Source organism: Porites lutea, chromosome 14, assembly GCF_958299795.1.
Source record: "Porites lutea chromosome 14, jaPorLute2.1, whole genome shotgun sequence".
Taxonomy (NCBI): domain Eukaryota; kingdom Metazoa; phylum Cnidaria; class Anthozoa; order Scleractinia; family Poritidae; genus Porites; species Porites lutea.
In genome coordinates, this window is record NC_133214.1 from 22,439,508 (window position 1) to 22,445,508 (window position 6,001).

The following is a 6,001-nucleotide window of genomic DNA, read 5'->3' on the forward strand; positions in this document are numbered from 1 at the left end:
TAATCAAGACATCTGCTTCGTTATGTGCTTTGCAATACCTTTGGAAGAGATAATTGCCGCACTTTGTAATACTCTTGATTGGATCTATTGAACGGCGATACTGCCAATGTAGCATTCAAACAATTAAGTGTCATGGTGTCATAATTTATTGGTCAGACGAGGTATTCATGCAATTAACTATATATACCATCAGACACAAATTTAAGCTCTTCAGTAGTTACTTGGCATTACAACAAGTGAATCTGAGTAACAGGTGCCTGTATTAACAGCATGACACCGTTTCTGTCTTGTATTCCATGTTTCGCGTGCAAACAACTTCAATGACGCAAAAGTGGTTCTAGTAAATTCCTAGAATCGTGGTTTTGTTGAAACTATTGTAATTCGCAGACATATTGACTATCGGAAACACGGCTAAATGGCTGTTTCGTCATTGCTTTAGGCGGCGGTGATCTCGCTACAGTTCACTGACGGTCACGCGGGAGCCTGCCTCGTTATCATGGAGTACGGAGGTTCGGGCAGGAAGTACGCCATTCGTGTAGGAAATAACGTTAAAAAGGCTCACGCTACCTAGTTACTTCCTTTCATGGCCAATACCATAGCTTAATTCAGTTTTAAAAACTGCTTCTTGTAGCTTAAAAACCATTCAAATCTATTTGCGTTATTGAAAATCAACAGCATGCGTTGTGATGTTGTTGTTTTTTCATGACAAAGGTGCTGCTTATTGCGCTGAGCATGTACAAGTCGGAGGATTTTAAAGTTTTTCTTTTTTAATCCATGGATGGATCTGAAAGTTGCGCCACTGAGATGGACTTTCCCATGCTATCTTACTTTTGTTTTATCGAGTTTCCTTGGTCTGAGTAGTTTTCATCGGAGAGTGCAGATCAAAAAAAGCTAAACCAACACATGGTTGTATGTTGTAGATAGTAATTATCAGCTAAGGAATAAGTGGGATGTAAAACTGATGTAAGTCGGTAAATAGCTTTCATTACCGTTAATTACACTTAGCGTGAAGGAGCTGTAACATTTCAGACATATTGGTAAGAGACAAGAGTGTGGTCACAAGCATTCAAATGTGGAAAGCTGTGAATGAGTAGCGTCTGAAATAAAAGTTTGACTGACATACATTCAAACCCTAAGCAATAGACACATTTGATTTTGTGCGGGCTCCCCTCACTACAGTAAATGATGATCAAAGTCGTTGAGACACAAGATCCCGCTCGTATTCTCTTATAATTTTAAGATTCTAATTGCCCAAGCATTCCTTTAGTGACAACGGGATGGAAATACGAAGTATGAGTGCTGAAAATGCCATATCACAGAACAGGAACAACTCTGTGTGTGGCTACTTAAGTGTTTGTAACAAGACCGGAATCAGCGAGAACCTCACCGCGCACTTTCGCATTTTATAGCAGCACCTCTACTTCAGAAAAAATGAGAAGTTTGTTACCGCACCGGAACATTTGTGGCTTGAACATCGTTTGCTTCTGAGTAAAAAACTAAAGCCAACCGTCGCTTTGACATGCATAATCACAAAACCTGTTTTTGCTTACGCTAAATCTAGTTTCTTTGACTGCTCCTATATAAAATGTCCCTCTCACCTGTCTATTCCTTTCCTTCCATTTAACAATCAGTGGTTTTGAGAGGATACTCTTGTTAAATATATTAGCTTCCTTTCTATATCGGTTTATTTAACATCTGTCTGGGAGCCAGGTGTTTAGGCAGAGCCTTTCGCTGTTTGTTACTTTGTCAAACTACAAGTAGGAAAAATGTACGATCCTAAAATTTGTAAGGTTTGTCGTCTTTACAAAACAAACGATGTGACCAGCTGGCTGGATCGATGCGTGCGTCATTTCAATTCCCCAGCAAAATTAAGTTCGAATCGTTTACTTAATTATCACCTCATTATCAGGTCACAGACATTTACTAAATACTTGCAAACATACCATGATTTATTAAGTTAACAAAAGTTTTTTCCATATCCTGTTTTTCCCCATTTCGGAAGTGTCAGTGTAATTGTATTAGCTAAGTCGCGTCTTATTTTAGACGAAATGTGCCGTTTACACGGAAAGTTCGAGTCTTATTTAAGACGCGTCTTATGTAAGACGTGTCTTATTTTTCCTCGTATAAATGGCCCTAATATGGAGTTTACAGGAGAATTAAAATTTAGACGTGCCAAGAGTGGATGTTTAAAATCTCTAATACTCATAGTTTGGCTATTCAGAGAAAGAAAGCATGTACAGGGCTGGCTGGCAGGCCGCAGGGCTGGAGCGTACCCTCATTACCATGAAGCAACTAGGCACAGAATTAGACAGGATGCAGCTATTCCACCCACTGGAAGAAAATTTCAAAACCTTAATGCATCGATTAATATCTTTGAGTCATGCAGATCCCTTATTTAAAAAATTTATTGCTTTCTGCTCTCGCGCAAAAATAGCCTTTTCTTATCTGCCTTTTTTAATTTGTCCCGGATTTCCGCTTTCCACCGCCACCTTGAGCTAGCGAGTATGTCGAGACTGAATGAGTCTCAGGCCTATCAAGATCAACAGGCTTATTTATAGTTAGAAAAACGCATAGTGTCTGAGACTGCTTGATCTATGCAAAGACCACTTTTCCTAAAGTTTTCAATGGGGAATCACTGGTGTTGCAAATTGAATGGTTTCCAAGCATCTCAGAGGCATTGTTTTCGCTCTCTTAATCTCTTGTTTGGTAAGACGTTTTAGTTACCGTATTTAAGCGTTGAAGTTGCTTAACTCTCCCCTGTTTTCATATGTTGTTAATACATCAGAAGCAGCGTGAGCGCAGCCCGTCCCTACAAATCTGGTCAAAACGTCTTGGGACACTTGAGGAAATTAGGCACAAAGACGCACTTTGCTAAATAAACTCATATTCTACCTCTTAAAAAAGCCTGGGTATGTTGTTATAAGGGGCTATTTCTGCTGTCCCCCTCTCCCCCAAGCAGTGTTGATTGTGTTGAATTAAAACTTGAATGCATAACGTCAACATTGCACCGAGGGGGAAGGGGGGAGGGAAGATGCCTCAGTTTGACTAGCTATTGCGTTGTGTCCCAAGCGTTTTGACCAGGGTTTTATTTCCCTCAGAAGTGCACCTTGTTCTCAGGGTCTTGTCGTTTTCCAACATGACAGCGGCAAATTGGAAAACGAGAAGACTCTAGGAACAATCCGGTTGACAGTAGCGTTTCCAGTCATCTCAAACGTGTGCATCGTTCAGTGCGCATGCTTCAATGACACCAGCGGTAACCCCGGTGCTCATTCCGGCAACCTCATCCCCAGGTTCTACTCGTTTTCTAACATACCGTCGCCATATTGGAAAACGAGAAGACCCTGGGGACAATGTTGCTCATTAGGACCACAGCTGTTTTTTATTGATCGAAGGCTCTGGAGTGATAATAGCCCGTTCAGATAGTAAGGAAGGCGCAGGAAAATATGGGCGCTTTCCATTTAGGAAAAAAACCCGGAAATTTCGGTGGGAGCAGAAGTGGAATTTCCGATTGGTACTTAAGTTGTTCCATTTGATGGTAAACGTCACATTGCCCGACCGTGGACCTGGAACTGGTACAAACTACGAGAAACGTGACTGGAACACGACATTCCGTTCGGAAATTCCAACCGGGTAAACGGGACCACCTTTTTAGATTTTCCACTTTTTCTGGGAATTTTCCAGTGGGACGAACCGACGAAACGTGTTCCATTTACCGCCGACCCGGAAATTCCGGAAATTTTGACCAAATGGAAAGCGCCCTATAGCAATGGGCTGCGGATAGGGAGAGAGGGCAGAGGAATTCTTTCCTTCTTCCTTTTATCCCCTTTTTTGTCCTCCGCTCTCCATTTCGCAACACTCTCTACTATGACTCTGAAGATGACTACCGCGCACGGGTTGTCGAAACGTCAGTCACTGTCAACAACAACAGTCTTATTCAGGACTACGTCAAACTCAACCTATTTTTGAAATGACTCCTGGGTTCAAACCTTTCACACTCTCCACTATATCTGAACGCCTGAAACAAACTAGAGTGGTTAATGCAATACTCTCGTCATTTAATAATAACAGGATAATTATTTTTTTGGTTTAAAAACAAAACAACAAGATAAAAAAAAAAGGAGTTCGAGGGCGTCGTGATCGCCTTAGTTTTACTTTGGGTGGCAAGGAGACCATAACAGTCCTGAACAGGAACCAGTTACTGTGGAAATTGAAAAACGCTTATCAAAAAGTATTGAGCTAAAAAGACGTTTCCTAATTCGAGATATTTACTTTGCTTCTTCTTGCATATGATTACGCTTTCCCGAAGCTCAAGGATAACAACCAGATAATACTCAACCGCTTTTCGTCGACTCAAAACCGCAGTTCGTTTTAACTAATGGGTCACTACACCAGTCAAATAAGCCATGAAACCCATTACAAAAGAAATTACGTCTTTTTGGTACCGAGATTGAGTTTTCACCCTGGGGGGAGACACAAGGAATATCTGGGTAGGGATGTGCCACTGAGACCCTGGAACCTTTAGCATAAACTAGAGCTAGTTCAGCTGAATTTTGTAACCCCATTAGACTAAACTCCCCAAATCCCCCTATCCTAGAGTAGCTTTAAGGCTGAGTGGCGTAAATTTAAACTTGCCGAATTGATCTTTGTTATATTTTTGAGTGGCAATTCCCGGTTCCCCTAGTCTAGACTAAAAGCTTCAATCAATTGATCAGTTTCCTGGAAAATGATACCCTATTCTAGACCCAAACTCTCTGATTTATATACCCTATCCCAGAGTAAACTGCTTGAAAACCATACCCTTCATATGTATAGCCCATATATGGCAGTAGCCCCCCCCCCCCCCCAGGGTTTTCACGCACTTTGTCCACGTGCGGCTTTCCACTGATTATCCGTGTATCCTTTTTATCCTGTTTTGTGTGTCTTTGCTTAAAGCATGAAGTTTGACTCATGTGCTTCCTCAAAAATGAGTTTGTTTTTCAATTTATCTGCAGATTCGAGAGCTTTATAAAGTAATGTATAGTAGTAGCCGGCGGGCGAGCAGTGCTTAAAAGAAACTGATGTCAGTATGCCTAGGAAGCAAAGACATCATCTGAGTCATCGTTATAAGACTATGTAAATCAACCTAAATTGCATATTCACCATGCCTATTGTCTGCGTAATGGAAAAACTATATTAGATAGTGTTTTCATCTCTGAGAAATTAACTCATGCAAATATACCTTGGTGATATCTGACCCGTAATTATTCATTTTCTTTAACGCAAAGAATTTCATCTTATAAAAAAATCTGCCCATTTGTTGTGAACGTGACAAAACCAACGGAAATTTAATCGGAGATTTTTTGCAAGAAAACTATTTATTTGCCTGCGTCTCAAACGCTCTAAACCTTCTGTATAGAGACGGACTATACAAGTGGTTTAGACGAGTACGTGGGCTGGCTGCAACGTAGGCTAACTATTTATTTACTCGAACAAAAGTAGTATTTATAGTTTTAATATTGTTTCTTCTCCTCCGGGCCATAGCGTTTCAAAGCGTATATTCACCTTACCAAGTAATATCCGGAACACTTGTTCTTGGGCGCAAATGTTTCTTTTTTTTGATTTAATATCGAATAATTGAAAATTCGTTTAAAGCTCGGAAAGTTAATAGTACTCCGGAGTTTTCATTGACAATATTGGTAGAATTTCACATAGATGCTATAGAAAGAGTTTATAGATGCGATCACTGTGTCCAAAACAGGATTTCACAGCTGACTACAGTCTTACGAGAACATTAGAACCCATTTATGTATAGCTACAAACAAGCTGAAAAAGCATCACATGCAAGTCGCGTGTATTCTTTTTTAAGAACCCGCCGGCAGTCTCTAAAAATAGATGACATAGATCTACATACAACTTACAGTAAGTAAAAAGAGAGCCGTAAAAGTTAAACAGTGCAACTTATTTTCACCCACGTTCAAAAAAGCAGCTGTTTTTTCGAACTCTATAATTTCGTGATTGGCGG